Source organism: Macrosteles quadrilineatus, unplaced genomic scaffold (assembly GCF_028750875.1).
Source record: "Macrosteles quadrilineatus isolate MER2022 unplaced genomic scaffold, UCM_ALF_1.0 Scaffold_7__1_contigs__length_78375512, whole genome shotgun sequence".
Taxonomy (NCBI): domain Eukaryota; kingdom Metazoa; phylum Arthropoda; class Insecta; order Hemiptera; family Cicadellidae; genus Macrosteles; species Macrosteles quadrilineatus.
Window position 1 is genome coordinate 43,266,556 of NW_026542600.1, and position 13,698 is coordinate 43,280,253.

Sequence of the window (13,698 nt, forward strand, 5' to 3'; positions counted from 1 at the left end):
TGCTTATAAGGCTTTCTGAAGAATCTTTGTATTTACATGCAAATTATAAAAAGCGTACTTTTAATATTTTTCGATGTCAGTTTGTATTCTTATAATCGTTAAGTTATGATAAGTTAAACTTACATCTTATGTTTAAACTTATAGACTGAGGAAAATATTTATTAGAGCAGGAAGGCTCCTAAAATTACAACATTAAAAAAATTTAAACATTAGCAATAATTTTGTAAATCACTTAAATAAGCTGGAACGTATACACCTATAGGTTTCCAACGTATGGAAAATATAACAATTTTGATTTCATTTTTATAATGAAAAATATTTTACTTGTATTACTTTTAAAACTACCTAGCTGGTCCCAAACATACGGTAACAAGCTTAGTGGAGTACTAAACTATCTTAAACTCTCACATGGTAGTCAAGAAACAACTTGATGGATAATAGCAATACTTTTTTTCCAAGCTGCAAAATATTCGACAATGTCGACGGCCCAGGACTAGTAAATAATATTTAGTTTGGTTTTAAAGATTATATGGGTTTCACACTATGTAGAATAGCTTTTTACATTTTCAATGGTTTCTATAAAGTGGAATAGCTAAGGGTAAGCAAGAAAAACACACTAAAAATAACAAATTATAAATACACTATCTAAAATTGTATTTAAAAGTCTCTTGATTTTTTTTTAATGGATAATGATATAGTTCCACGAAGAGCGATAATTATACTAGGCTTAGATATTGGATCAATGCTGTAGATGTTTATTTAAGAAATACATTGATTTAACTTTCCTTAGATAATTTATATTTATGAGTGGGATGGAAACGATAAAGATCTACATCATTCGGCTTAGCCATTTTTGTAAGAAAAACAATTTAAAAATAAACCTACACTATATATCCCGTTTGGAAAGTTGTGTTTTAGTATAGTAAAAAACGTTTATGCAAAAGTTCAGTAACTTCTACTAGCTAACGTCACATTACTTCCACTAAATAGCAAAATACGTAATCTTGCGAATGATACAAATTTCGAGTATATGTTTTGCATCAACTAAAGCAAGGTAGGTACTCTAATAGCGCAGCGGTATTGATAAACATTAATGCATATCTTAAGGTTCAGTTTGGCATATGATAGCACTGTACATCAGGATTGAACTGATTGTAAGAGTAGCAAAACTAATCAAAAAAGTTTGGTAGTTTAATTTACAAAACCACATGTTCCCAGATAAACGATTCATGTTGATAATATGTTCCCTGATCAAATATACAGTAATGCACATTAATGTAAACACTAAAGAATAATGGTACCTCATTGATAATGATAATCAAATCATAGTAGTTTTGTGTATTGCCGTCCGTATTACTTCACAAATTATACAGGGTGTTCATTTGAAAACTTTCCATATCTGTTGTGTGCAAAGGTAAGGCTTTCAACGCTTGTTTGTTCTCATTTCCCCCTAATTTGGACATGCCAAATCCAATAAAATTATTTTCAATTTTGAAAAATGCCCCAAAAGGGCCCAATTTGGGGGGTAGGGGTGCCTTTTGAAAGATTTTCAAATGTAAACATGGGTTGTGTGATACATCAATTTAAAGGTCTAATCACCCCGATCATTTTGGTGCAAAAAAAGTTTAATTATCTTTAACCGTATTTACAGGGTGGGTCAAAACGTTTTAAAAAAGGACTTTGAAGTTAAGTACCGTATTACCGTAACTAATGAACGGAACAGCGCCAAATTTCTTTCCAAGCTTATTCTTGAGCTACTCTTTAAGATAACTTGTAGTAAGGGCATTTTCCAAGTTATTTTCTAATTTTTAAAAAATCTCAAATTTTAAGAATAAAAGAAGGCTGAAAACTCAAAATTCTTAAATAGCAATGTATAACAAATTTCATACCACAAAAAAGGCCATTTTTCAAAAAACATTTTACGTATTTAAGTTTTCTTTCTATCTCTTACCGTTTAAAAATTGCAGTGGAAAAACATAATTTTCTATGGTAAAATTATAACTAGTTTTCTAATAAAACACATTGCACTCTGTTAAACGATGTAGTAGGATTCATAAAAAATTGATCGACTACTTTTACGTGTGTCAGAATTCATCTAGGACTCTTTATCCTGTTCTTTTCTCATTGGTAACTGAGCCAGTTTCAAAAAACTTCCTAACTAAATCATCTACAGCCATATGACTCAAGGTTATACCTGGATATCTATTGTTAAACACTTTGCAGTTATACTGGGACACTTTTGTTATGACCAATAAGTAAAAATAAAGTCTATTTTTTAAAGTTTACACCATATTTGATTAGGTACTACAGGAAATGGTACTTTTGAAATTAGTACTACCATTGACTAGTCAATGGTACTACAGAAAGCGGCCCACGCTTGGGTTTTTCTCATCAGCTATAAAACTTGTTTTTCACAAAGTAAAACGTAATGACTTGTTTGCCTATCTGCCTAAAAATAATTATAAATTGTTTCCTTCAGTTATTGCACTATTTAATGTGTCTAGAGACGAATTTTGGGTGTTTTATTAGAAAACTAGTTACAATTTTACCATAGAAAATTATGTTTTTCTACTGCAATTTTTAAACGGTAAGAGAAAGAAAGAAACCTTAAGAAAGAAAACTTAAATACGTAAAATGTTTGTTAAAAAAGGACCTTTCACGTGGTATGAAATTTGTTATACCTTGCTATTTAAGAATTTTGAGTTTTCAGCTTTCTTTTATTCTTAAAATTTGAGATTTTTTTAAAATTAGAAAATAACATGGAAAATGCCCTTACTAAAAGTTATCTTAAAGAGTAGCTCAAGAATAAGCTTGGAAAGAAATTTGGCGCTGTTCCGTTAAGTAGTTAGGGTAATACGGTACTTAACTTCAAAGTCCTTTTTTGAAACGTGTTGACCCACCCTGTAAATACGGTTAAAGATAATTAAACTTTTTTTGCACCAAAATGTACGGGGTGATTAGACCTTTAAATTGATGTATCACACAACCCATGTTTACATTTGAAAATTTCTCAAAAAGCACCCCTACCCCCCAAATTGGGCCCTTTTGGGGCATTTTTCAAAATTGAAAATAATTTTATTGGATTTGGCATGTCCAAATTAGGGGGAAATGAGAACAAACAAGTGTTGAAAGCCTTACCTTTGCACACAACAGATATGGAAAGTTTTCAAATGAACACCCTGTATACAAGATGTTAAGTTACATTTTTTAGACATTGGAACCATAGAGGTTGAACCCGGTCTCCATTAGACTACTTTAGGATTACTTGGGCAGAAAAAAATTTAACCTTTTGTACGAAACAGATTCTTTTTTTAAGTTAAATGAAACACAGTTCAGAGTGAACCCTGGGGTCCACTCAAGTAAATCAATCCCGTGTTAGTTTGATTAGCAAAGAGAGAAAATGTTAACATTTCATTCCGTTCAAAAAAAGGCATACATCTCCTTCATACATTATGGTGGCAACAGGTAGTAGTAAACTTATGAAGTTTAACGTTAACAAAATTTAGAACTTCCGCTATTCTAATTTGACTTAGGTTCATCATAAATAGGGTTACTAAATGGCAATAGCCAATGCGTTGCATATAGAACACGGCTTGAAATGACTGTCTCTAAATCCATAATTGTGAACCAAGCAAGCCAGATTATAGGTAGAGAGAAGCGAAAAAAATCCTACACAAAGATATATCGACTGTCAGTCTGAGTCCGATCTAACATACAATGCACTGCAGACTTTGTTTTAATTTGTAACCTAGTTTCAAATGAAATTATCAGCTGAAATTCCTCCTTCCGGTTACGATTATAATACTGATTCTTGAAAATAATTATTGATCGTTTCTATGTTAAGGATGTATTATAAAACATTTATATAATGTATTAGTATCATTAACACCATAATCCATCTTGGTGTTTTATTCTATGATAGAAGCTCTTCTTATCCAATCTATGCACACTGAGTGGCTCAATGTCCTCCTTGTGCTGGGGTCTCGTGAGCTCTATGTCTAAAAGCTAACTTGTCTCCAGAACGCTTGGATGGAACTATAAGCCTTTTTGTTATGATACCAGGGCTTTCCTACATCAGTAGGGCTGATCTAGATAGACCTTCCTAGTCCAAAGAATGACCTCGACGAACTGCTTGATAAAGTTCCTGGTGTATTCCCCTGCAGTATAATTTCAACGACATTGTTGGAAGTGACTACCGATTTCAGACGTCATGGAGTCTTGCCAAGCGTTGGCTATGTCAAATTAAAAGATGATGGCCGAGTCTTACGTGCCTGGGCAATAAAGAGAGTCCCAGATGACAACCTTTCCCACCGTGTGCAAACAGGCATGGGAAGTACCCGTGCCCTTACAAAAGCTTGATCAAAATACTTAATCTTTGAAATTACTGTCAATCAACCCATGATGGAATACTGGGAATTGGCTGGGCAGTCTACTTCCTATGGACTCAACGTCCCGTTCGTGTTGCAAGCTGTCGGAACAGTGTTTACACGCTCTTTTCTTTGTGACTGTCACTCTGCCCACCCTGAGCCTCCTTTGCTAGTTTGAATATAAATCCTTCGTAAAATAGGAGTCGGGGGTGTTACTGCTGACCACTATGACTCCTGGCTCAGTAACCGCGTAGTAAGCATATGAAACTCACAGTGCACCTCAACACTGGGCAAGGGGAAACGATCACAATCTCACTAACACATGGGACCTCAACACCATAAAGGAGGATAAAATGAAATGCAGACTTCAGTAGGTGACGTTTGAACAAGCGGGGAGCTCCAACGTTTAAATAAGCTTTGTTAGTGGTGCCTTATCTGTTCACCGAAATGCATTTTGCTTTCAACCATAATGTCAAGTTATTGCAGCAGAGTTTGTTTCGATCTTCACGTTACTAATCTGTATAGAAAAAATGGTAGCATTCATCTTCCTTGCATTTGCGACAGCCGGTGACAAGCCGTAAACTCTCATCAACTCATTGCTTTTGACTAGCGTGACTCATTTTTTTAGCTTCTTTAAATTATTCCATTGCATTCAAAGCAGCATTGCGTTTGGCGTATCCAACGTGATAGGATTCATCTGGCCAAAGATTAAACACATTTGTGTTGGTAAGTCTATGATCTGTCTTAATAAAGCCTAAAATGGTGGTTTCGGAGATTGGGTCTTAGGATCGACTTCTGTGTAGCCCAACCCTCGATGGTGCGATATAGAGGTACACCACCTTGCAGTCATTCGTAGAAGGTAGACAGGATCGTTAAATATAAGTTCAAATGCAGACAGCATATCTCTCCATGGCATAGTTGAGGGCGTACTTCACAACAAAAGAGTCGTGATGCGACCGATAGGTTTTCGGAGGTTTTCGCCCTCCGATCTGCTTCAACCACCTTCTAGATGTCATTGATGTTCAAATGACTGGTAGCTGGTAAGAACTGTTTCCCTACAGAGAAAGGTAAACAAGCATTCCCAGGGGACAGTTCAAGAATAGGGTATCCCCGATTCGGTCTTTACCTTTGGGAATGAGTTTAGGGGGGCAACCTTCCACATCGTAAAGTATTCTTACTTCGGTTTCGGTGAATATGGCATTCAAACTGCCCAAGAGGAATCTTGGACGGATCTTAACAACGAGATTAAGGTTCCCTGCGGGTATACCATCAGAATCGGGTGCCCTTCAGTCTATAAGTTATCAGGCAGTGATTGAAAGTGACGTCTCTCGCATCCTAGAATCGAGACTAAATCACCAAAATCCCTTAATAATTGTCGTGCATGGTGTTTAAAAAAAAAGAATCCATGACAACTGGCTCTACGACTATAGGTGGTTAACGGACCTTTTTTTTAGGATTCAATCGTGTATTCCTTCCCCCAAAGGTAATTTCAAACGTCATAGTTGCTTGCCTTGAAATTGATGGAACCACGAATATTTTGAGCCCCCCCCCCTATGATCTCAAACTGAATAATGGCCGCTTTCTGGTGAGTTATACTGCTAGTCGGAGGCCAACGCATATTTTACTGAGCTGTGCAATTCCAGATTCCCATCAGTAAACTGGCTTTTCCCTTTGCAGTGCGAGGCCCAGGTCATCGAATACTCTCCATCTTAGTACTTGCCTCAAGGGAACCCTTGTTGGACGAAAACATCCAACAAGTATGTTGTTGGTTATACTCGTTGTTATACTCATTGGTGGATAGGAACTGTTCAAACAATTTGACTCAATGTGAGCCCCGGGACTGTGAGCTTCGAGCCAACAGATTTTATGTTTTTGGATTTTTCTTTTGTCTGAATAAATGTTCCTTTATCTTGAATAAGTGTAACGCTCGACAGAAATGAGTAGAAATTAGTTCAAATAATCAAGCCGTATAAGAACTTCACTGATAAGAATCTCACTAAGAGTAAGTAAGAATTTCGCTATGCAAATATGATTTTGATGTACGGTACAGTATTGAGCAAAGTTATTGACGAATATTATCTTACAGCTCTTTTAGCATAGCTTATAAGATTTGCCAGTAATATAACCACGAAATATTGCATGAGCACAATATTCTGTGCATCAGTACATAAAAACTTAAGAGACGTAATGTTTCACTTGGGAATGAAAAAAATGATTATGAAAAAGCAACTATGATCTGTTTAAATATCAATCCCCCTGAAGGGATGTATGTTTTAAACCGAAATATATTTTCCCTGAAAGGGTGTTAATTAGGTTTCAACTACCCGAAATTTGAGATATTGAATTCATGACATTTTTTGCAAAGCCTCTTGAGTTAGCTGGAAGAAATAAATAATTATGTTACAATGGTGTTTGGGAAACGGAAACCCCTTTGAAATGCTGTGATCGGTTTTCTCCTGAAAGATCAGAACATCTTAGCTGTTTTAGTAACACATGGCTTTTAAATGAAATTATGGGGCTGGTGGCCTATCAGGTCTGCTTGATTGATCTGGTAGGCCTTTTAACTTGTTGAGTTAATGTCGCACTTACGTTGTAAATGAGAATTTACCCTTGAAAATGAACTTAAATAAACGATTCTACTATTCCAAACCAAGCAAATGAAAAACAACTTTGAGAATGGGCTGACTCTGGGGGTCTTGTTGTTGGGCAAGTCAATGTGCTATCGTTAATTTATTTCTTATAACATAAGCATATTCCAACTGTGGGACGGTTTAGAGTGAATGGAATGGGTTATCCTATTAATAATCTCAGTAATAGTAGATATTCATTGCTATGGAGAAGCAATATTAATTAAATGGCTGGGGATCGGTTTGAAGGAATTATCAAGGGATTGTGATGTAAAATGTAAGAAACTGGCTCAACAGACTTTGATTCCCATGTCCCATTTTAGTTTCTAAAGTGCACGGTTAAGACATTTTGGTTTGAGATATGTGTCCCCCGAAACATCTTAAACACGGATACGCAGACAACAAACGTCAGATAGCAAAAACTGAGCAAGAAGCTATAAGTCAAACAATGATTTTCGATGGAACTCCTCGTGAGTATTCAGTAGACTTTGACATAATTTCATTTCGTTCACAAACCGTAGGTTACAAAACACGCCTATTGGGTCTGATGATGATTGGAGTGTCCAATAGAAATCGATCACCACTTACCATATTTTATATGCATTTACGATCTTGTGAGTAAACATCATAAGTTTAATATATTATTATAAGTGTTATTTGACGTATTTTTGTGCTTTCAGGGAAAATTAATCTGTATCGTCTTAGAGGGATTTATAGCAAAGTCATTTTCAGGCAATATTGTGGAGCTTTGTCTGTTGATAACAGAACATCTGAATGTAGTTTTGTGCTGTGTTATTTCTAAACAGCGGTACTGTGTCATCTGCGTACATAATGGTTTTGACGTTGTTGTCATTCATAAGACTAGGTAAGTAATTCGTAAAAAGGATGAAAAGAAAATGGCCCAGGACAGAACCCTGTGGCACTCGTCTATTCACTGTCAATTGGCTTCTTGATCCGTGCACATATTAAACTCCATGTACTTTATGTTGAATTTCAAAAATTTGCCTACGTCCTTTTAAATAGCTAGCAACCCATTATTTTGCCATACCATTGATTACCAAGGCTAATATTGTTTCCAAGATGAGGTCGTGACCCAAGCAGATATTGTATTAGATAGACTTGAACAGATCGGAGTCATCGTAAAGGTAACGGAGCCTACTGATTGGGTTAGTAGTTTAGTAGTAGTGAAGAGACCTATTAAGATACGGCTTTGTATAGATGCATTTCACTTTGATAAAGTCGTTAAATTATCTCATTATCAAGCACCAACTATCGAGGAAATAGCTCCACAGCTATTTGGAGTAAAGTTCTTTGGGCTTTTAAACCTTAAGGATGGATGGGTTTTGGCATGTAAAGCTAAATGAGTAATCAAATAGGGTAACTACATTTTGGACCCCCTAAGGCAGATTTCGTTGGACTAGGCTACCTTTTGGTGTTGCTAATGTTCTTGAAGAGTTCACGAAAACCTTGAAGGTCTTGAAATGCTATACCCAAGGCAATCTCTAGTTGTTTTTATTTATGAGCTTTTGAATAAACATCATCTTGTTCTGAATTGATTCTTAAATTAAAATATTTTAATAAATATATGAAAGAACAGAGATATTGAGACTCCTGAAACAGACTACTCACTAAAGAAATCCTCAACCCTGTTGTGATCACCTTTACGGGTATAAAATGGGTTCTTAGGGAATTTCAACCATTTGAAGCTCCTGGTACCGATGGCATCTATCCTGTGTTCTTGCAGGAGGGACCAGTTGATACTTTCCTTGGTGCGTATTTTCAGGACCAGCTTAGCCAGTGGAGTAATACCAACAGCATGGAGGACCTCAAGGATGGTATTCATACCGATGCCTAGGAGAGACACATAATACTGTGCCTAAGGCTTTTAGACCTATCAGCCTTACATCGTCTCTCCTGAAGACCATGGAGAAATTAATGGATAGACGAATAAAGGATAGGGTCCTTGTAAGCTGTCCTTTGCACCCGAACCTATATGCCTATAAGAAATTAAATTCATGTGAAACCGGCCTGCATGCACTGGTTTGTAAGATTGAAAATGCTATCTCGAACAAGGAAATAGCGGGGACATGCTCGAAAGTAAGAGAGCGCAAGCTTCTCTGTGTGGGACGGTGAGAAAGGTCAAGTGCAAAGAGGGTGTCCTCAGAGTGGCAGGATTTGAAGGTGAATCCAATGAAGACTGTAATGGTACCATTTCCAAGGAAGAGAAACGTTTATCGCTAAGTGCCAACTCTCTTTGGTAATAAGATCCAGGTTAAGAGGGAAGAGGGAGTACCTACAAATAAGGCTGGACGACAAGCTCACCTGTAACAGCCATTTGGCACATGTAACGCAACGCTCTCAGACCAACCTTACGATGATGAGACGGGGAGACATAGGGTTCGAGCCCAAAAATGTTTAAATGGCTATACACTAGGGTTGCAAGCCGATGATGGTCTATGGCTCGGTAGTCTGGTGGACCAAAGTAATGGATACTACCGCTGTAAAGAGACTATAAAAGATCCAGTGAGTGGCATGCCTTAGCGTCACAGGAACCACGAGAGGCACTCCAACTGCAGCCCTGGAAGTAGTGCTAAACCTCCCACCTCTCGATATCATTGTGAAAGGGGAATCAAGGATTTCAGCCTACAGAATGGTTTGCAGTGGTGACTGGAAGTATAATGTTTCCAGTTAGCATACAAGGATTGTGGACATTGTGCAGATGGACACATTTGAAATGTTACCAAACAGGATGGTGAACATCACAGATCTAGAAAAGCCATACAATGTCGACATTGTTGACAGGGCTGCCTGGGATAAGATGAACCTGAATACATGAAAAGGGGGATCACTAGGTATACGGATGGATCGAAAAAGCCAACGGGTACTGTGGCAGGAATATATGGAGTCAGACCCAAGGCGCAGTTTGCGTAAGCCTGGGGAAACTGGCCACTGTATTCCAGGCAGAAGATGCTGCCCTGTCCGAGAGTGCAAGAGTGTTTTTGGAGCGTGGTCTGCAGCCCACGCCATATCCATGAGCTCGGACAGCAAAGCAGTGCTAATGGCACTTGACAGTTTTCAATTTACCTCTAAGTCAATATGGAACTGTCATCATTCCATGAAATCCCTGGGAAAGATCAACAAGGTTATACTTACATAAATAAATGTATTGTATATCCACATTGTAATAGTTATTGTACATAAGCAGATTTAGAACTCTTTTCCGCACACGGGCTTAACCTATGCGGAGAAATTTCCTTATTAATGTGTATCTGTTTATTGTATTGTTCAATTTCTGGAAATGAACTAATTGACTATTTGATTTGACTATCATTAGTTGGGTTTCAGGGCACAAAGGTATTGCTGGCAATAAGGGAGCTGACAAGTGGGCAAACACAGGAGTCCGCTCATGGGTCCAGAGCCAAAACAAGCACGGAGAGCTGCTCGCCATTGGGTGAGCATAGAACATCGAAGGAGCTGGGAAAGAACAGAAGGCAACATACAGTCAAAGAGAATGCTGCAGACACCTACCGGTACGATAGCGGTGAATGCCCTTGGGCTGAATAAGAAGACTCTCATTAGTTGGGTTTCAGGGCACAAAGGTATTGCTGGCAATAAGGGAGCTGACAAGTGGGCAAACACAGGAGTCCGCTCATGGGTCCAGAGCCAAAACAAGCACGGAGAGCTGCTCGCCATTGGGTGAGCATAGAACATCGAAGGAGCTGGGAAAGAACAGAAGGCAACATACAGTCAAAGAGAATGCTGCAGACACCTACCGGTACGATAGCGGTGAATGCCCTTGGGCTGAATAAGAAGACTCTCATTAGTTGGGTTTCAGGGCACAAAGGTATTGCTGGCAATAAGGGAGCTGACAAGTGGGCAAACACAGGAGTCCGCTCATGGGTCCAGAGCCAAAACAAGCACGGAGAGCTGCTCGCCATTGGGTGAGCATAGAACATCGAAGGAGCTGGGAAAGAACAGAAGGCAACATACAGTCAAAGAGAATGCTGCAGACACCTACCGGTACGATAGCGGTGAATGCCCTTGGGCTGAATAAGAAGACCCTGCGGAGGTAGTTGGCTTCATCAGCAGCCACTGGGTATTCCGCGGACATCTACACAAGATGGGAATTCAAGTTGAAAGCCTCTTATGTAGGAAATGTGGTGAGGGGGAGGAGACTGCCTTCCACGTGATATTTATGTGACCAGCCCTACAAGGTCTACGTATGAGAGCTGGGAAAGAACAGAAGGCAACATACAGTCAAAGAGAATGCTGCAGACACCTACCGGTACGATAGCGGTGAATGCCCTTGGGCTGAATAAGAAGACCCTGCGGAGGTAGTTGGCTTCATCAGCAGCCACTGGGTATTCCGCGGACATCTACACAAGATGGGAATTCAAGTTGAAAGCCTCTTATGTAGGAAATGTGGTGAGGGGGAGGAGACTGCCTTCCACGTGATATTTATGTGACCAGCCCTACAAGGTCTACGTATGAGATCCCTTGGCCTATCGACTGGAGATCAAAGGGAAGAACAGGTTACCATAGTCAAAGGATCTTATGATTCACTAAGGACCTGGGACAATAGGCTGTTCCAGCTGCGATGCAAAACCATGGTCACTTTTAAGCCTGGCCCTCTGTAAAAAAACCCCTGTTGGATACCAGCCTGGGATTTTTTGTCACATTACTTTAGGTCAGGTAAACATGTAACTTAAGCCCTCAGAGCTTGCACCGTTTCTGGAATTCAATTCTTTTAAGACCTAGACGGCATCTCGGTCAATGTTGAGCTTCATGGCATGAAAGTTTCCCTGGACGAACTGGTGACGCACACGTACAACTGTCCTACATTGTGTTGAGCCTTCAGAAGGGGCCTTTCTCAACAAGGGCATCGAAATACATCGTGTTCTGCGTCATAAGGAGTGCCCGGGTAAGTATATGTAATCGGGTGACATGGCTTTGCCCATCTTGAACAGGTTCGACCGGAAAAGATGGAACCCGCCAGAACCTGTGTGAGGTAATAATCCACATCCCCGTACCGCCAATCAATTCAAGGCTGGTCTTGCTGAATTAGTTGAATGATCCAGCGTTCCCGTCTCCTGTTCCCAGATCCCCTGCCAGAGTCGGTAGTGCAGATGAGCTCCTTTATACTTGCCTAGTTCTCCCTACGCCGCTTATATATTTCCTTCCTCTCCACCGCCAAATGTTTGACTGGCATAACCAGAACGGTGGGGACGGACGCTGTTTTGGTAAACGAATTCCACCCTGAGTGCTGCCTGATACTACGACCGGGCCACCATATCATGTATACCTCCTTATTGAGCGTGTCTGCCTACACTCCCGTACCGTAGATATTTCAGATATTTGAAAATGCAGGAATTTGTGGGTGCAAAATATTTCCATAGGCACAAATGAAACTAGGTTAATTTGTCAAAGTTGAAGATGGCATTGTCTGTGGTGCATGCCATAGTTTAATCAACTACATAATCATGCCAAGGCAGTACAAGTGTGCCGTGTGGACGTGCTCAACGGTCACCGGCAGGTTTTAGTTGTTGCGCGGTTGGTACTCACTGGCTGCGTCTGCCAGACATTTCGTCTGGTAACTTCTGTGTTACCCGTTTCTCAATGTTTTCTGGGTTTGAGAGTTTTCCTTTTGAGAACCCTGCCGATTTTCCTTAGAGGTCCTTTCATTTCTGTTCAATATGACGATCTTAGGCTAGAAGATTTTCATCCACGGGGTCGGTGACTCCATCTGAAGCCTACCACCATTAAAATGCTAACACCTTTCACTATGATCATTCTCCTGAACTGATGGGACTGCGCCGTACCACTGCCTGTTCACCACCCACTGGTGGCGATGCCTACACAGCTAGGCCTACGTCCACTCCGGCCTAATACCGTGCTGCCGTTTCTGGGGAGCGGCCACCATGCACTCGGCCCAACTTCTACTTCCTGCTACCTGGACTTCAGCAAGATTATCAATGAATAAATTTATATTTGTGTCCAGCCAGCTCTGTGTTGTTATTGTTGGTCCTCCACCTCAGCAATATTGTGCCGGAATCCCACCATTGATTTTGCGCTTCCAAGGGCCTCACCTTTTAATCAATGGAGTTGGGACTTCGGATACACAAGCATTTGTGTAAAGTCTCACCGAAGTAGGAGAGAGAGGTGGGATGGTACAAATCTTAAAACCTTATTTGTAAAATATCCTGCAACCTTCAATCAGTATCGATATAATTCAGCCATTGGTATCTTCTGATTTAATGTTCCTTTTAAGATTATTCCATTAGGGATGGATTTTAGGAGATCCTGAAAGGGTTTATGTCCTTTTATTAAAAAAACGTTTTCCATATTCTAAAATAATAGATAATTAAGAGGGTTACACAGAAGTATATTTTAACACAAATATTGTGATCACGGGTGTACAATAGAGTGGTGTGTCTCGTTTAGTTATGTGTCTTCATCTTGGAGAGATTATTAAGATCCCCATAACAGGGAACCAATTTCAGAAAATCTGAATGTTTCTTACTTTTCCCAGGATGGATCCGTTCACGTTCGATTGGCAGGTGAGAGCTATAAAATAACACCTATCTGATAGCTGTTAGCATTAATGGTGTATCCCTTAAACAAATTAATACATTAATGACCATCACTTAAGTTTACTTATTTACTACCAAAACCATCCCTACAAGCAAATTAATCCGCACTGTCGA